Source organism: Pteropus alecto, unplaced genomic scaffold (assembly GCF_000325575.1).
Source record: "Pteropus alecto unplaced genomic scaffold, ASM32557v1 scaffold176, whole genome shotgun sequence".
NCBI lineage: Eukaryota > Metazoa > Chordata > Mammalia > Chiroptera > Pteropodidae > Pteropus > Pteropus alecto.
In genome coordinates, this window is record NW_006438644.1 from 2,005,626 (window position 1) to 2,009,008 (window position 3,383).

At 45.6% G+C, this 3,383-nt stretch overlaps 1 protein-coding gene across 2 annotated transcripts in view; it reads right to left on the bottom strand.

Annotated features, from left to right (window-relative positions):
- Positions 1-1,305: 1,305 nt before the first annotated feature.
- Positions 1,306-3,383, bottom strand: part of LOC102881036 (UL16-binding protein 3) — an 8,527-nt gene continuing 6,449 nt past the window's right edge. The window contains exon 5 of one of the 2 annotated variants that reach the window (XM_015592367.2): positions 1,306-2,028. The gene's annotated coding sequence lies outside the window, so the exon portion shown is untranslated. Of the gene's footprint in view, positions 2,272-3,383 lie in introns of both variants that reach the window. The other variant, XM_006915775.3, reaches the window with a different exon arrangement.

Sequence of the window (3,383 nt, forward strand, 5' to 3'; positions counted from 1 at the left end):
TTCAGCTGCAGGCCAAATTTATCCCAAGCCTCTGCCCCTCTGGAGCCACCTGTTAAGATTCAGTAAGCAATCCACAGATGCTGTGCTTATAGTCGCCTCAAAAGGCCATACAAGAAACTGAGGCCAGCTGCCTCCAGTGTGAGTCTAGGCCCTGCTCAGTAAGGAGCACCTGACTCACTGAGGATACACCTGAATGTGGCTTGGGTGGGGCCGCGAGTTGGTGAATCCTCTGGGTTGAGCGACCTCTGTTATCCAGTTCGATGACATCACGGCAGCGTTCTGCCCATGCACTGGGAGGGGGAGGGCTCAACAGGGAACAATGGATACTGCAGGCATTTCTGTACAGAGTGAGTCTCCCCTTGGCCCTCACTCTGACAATGTCTCCCTGTAAGTCCCTGGTGCCCTCTGCATGCAACCGAATTGGCACCGGTGCTCAGAGCAAGCAGGTGCATCGCTGCGAATATCCGCTCGTGGATGCGGCCCCTTTAAGAGGCGTCTGCTGTAGCCTCTGTCTCACTCAGCCACTGGAGACCAGGCAGCCCCGCGTCCTCACCCCGTCCTACCTTCTGCCGTTGCAGTGTTCTTTCTTGGATTTCTCCCTATTTGTATGGCTTGTTCATCAATATCCCAGGCGATTTTTCCTTGCTACTGCTCTTTGTTTCCATCACGATTTTGATTTGGTCGCCAGAGGGATGAACAGAGCCTCTGTCTTCTACGTCATTTTTTTTTTCATCTGAGAACAAAGAATTTTTTAAAAGCAAAGAGCGCCAGCACGATCTATGGGATTCCGTCAAAAGGACAAATATTAAGTAATCAGGATTCCAGAAGAAGAGAGAAGGGAGCAGAAAATTTCTTTAAAGATGTAATAGCTCAGAACTTCTCAAACCTAGGGACAGAACTGGACATCAAAATACAAGCAGCTAATAGATCACCATGTTATTTCAATACAAAAAGATCCTCTTCGAAACACATTACAAGCTATTTTGTCCATGTTTTTGAGACTGGAACTAACACTCAGATTGCCATGTTGTAGGATGAGCATATTGTCCACTGTACCAGATATTGTGAAATTATATTTCACAGGGTTGATTCAATTCATACTCGTACCAACCATGCAAAAGAATTCCTGCTATTTCATTTCCTGTTCAATGATTAGGTTGATATAATTGAAAATATTTGACAATTTCATGGGCGCGTAAGGGTATCTCTTGTATTTTTCATTTGCATTATCTTGATTATTTGTGAGATTGTCGTTCTTTTGAATAGGGTATTACCCATCCATGAACTCACATCCTTCATCCTGTATCTTTGGAGAACGTGACAGGTTCTAATTTATTTATAGGAGCTCTTTATAAATTCTGGATATTGATCCTTTCTCATAGGGGACTAAACAACTTTGATAAGTATAGATGTTTACGCTTCTGCTGTAAAGACTTGCTTATCACTGAAGGAGGTGAGTCGGGGGAGGGGTACAAGAAAGTCACTGCTGAAATAGAGTATGCTTGGTAAAATCAGGAAAATCCTCATTCTTTAAGATCCATATGATTTTTTTAATAGTTATCAGGACAAGGTTTGAGAATGAAATGGACATCTTGCCGGTTAATTTAAGAGCGATTCTTAAATTCTGTTTCCATAGCAATCTAGCAGAATCTCTAGTTCACTCCACTATAGGGAGGAATAATGATCGCCAAAAATTCTGTGGGTTACAGAACAAAATACCTACGTAATTACTCTTTATACCATAGAGATATAAATTTAAATAGAATCACATATTGAAAAATTCTTAAAAGTAACAATCATAAATATCATTTTGTCCTTTTAAAAGACAGTGAGATTTGACCAGGATATGGAAAGAATCCCTGAGGTTCTGAGGTCTCACGCGATGTTTTACTGTCAATATCATTTGCAAGAACAAAGTCCTGATGCAAAGATGTATCTCATTTTCCATGGCTGAAGAAGATGGAAAACATTCTTTGTTGAGACTTCTTGTTCAAGTAGTTAGAAGGTTAAATTCAGGAATTACAACCACTAGCACCAAGAAAAAGTGAAAACAAATGTTAAAAACATGTGCAGAGTTGACTTATCACCAAATGGAATAAAGGACATAACATTGCATCTACTGTATCATGATCTTCTAGAGTTCTCTGCATTTGATGGATAGCACCGCCTGGCAGTCAACAGATGGACAACAAGAAATGGAATGGCAGCCAAGCAGAAGGACAAGAGTTGAACGAAACCACACTCTCAGGAGCTTCTGAGCAGCATCTTCCACTATCAGAAAAAAAAACGTGTGTTTGTCCCAGTGGCTGAGGAAATCCCAGGTCAGTAAGCCTGAGAATACCAACCCTAATCACTTCCCATCTCAGAGCCCTACCCTCAGTGGAAGTCCTATATTTCCCCTGAATCCTCACCACACCCTGGGTCCTGCAGCTTGTACCAATGTCTTTCCTTCTTTACCACATGATAGAGACAGCCACGGGTCTCACTAAAGACTGGTAGGGCACAGGACGCAATGCACGAATGAACTGGTCAGCTTCCTCTACTGAAGTTCTGATTCAAAAGCAGCCCTGGGGAGCCCTGTCCAAAGAGAGGGACCTCCAGCCTGGTTCCTCTGCACTGGGGAGGGCTGCAGGCTACGATCCTTCTTCCCCTCCTCTCTCATGCTCTCCTTACCCTGTAACAGGACACAAGCTCTGAGTGTGACACTCTCCATCCTGCCCCATCCATTCCTGGTCGAGCTCAGATGTCAGCATCCAACTCCACAGCAGTTCTGCCGCACCTGTCTCCCACGTCACCCCTGCTCAAGGCAGGGGCCTCTCAACGGTTCAATCTCTAGAGTCTGCAGGAGGCCACCTGCCAGATGGCTGCACCGGACTCAACCAGGAATCCCAGGGGGCCTCCTTCTCACCTCATCCTGCACAGTCCCTACTGCTTTCCTTCTGCCACCCCTAAACCAAATTCTATGGAAATGCAGCCCTAAATTCCAGCCTTTTGAGTTGGGTCTGCAAGGCTTTCCACCCTCCTTCCTGGGATTAGACCCAGGCTTCTCTTTTCTCAGTTCCCTGGATGAGTCCCCTTTCCCTGGACACATCACATGGAGCCACCATGCTGCTCTCACCCAAATGTGAATACTACCATGCCGTGTGTGCCTGCTGTCCCCATACCACACACACTGGGCCCAAACAGACTCTCCCAAACACAGAATCTGAGTCAGGACTGAAATGGCTAAAGGCCGTAAGCCTTGCTGTGGGCCCCTCCCCCTTCCTATTGGCATTGACAGTGAGGAGATATCAGAAATCTGGGCTGAGCTTGTCCACGTTATGCCGTCACAGGATGTGACGTATCTCTGGCGTGGTCTCATTTCCATGACGAGAAGGTTCAGC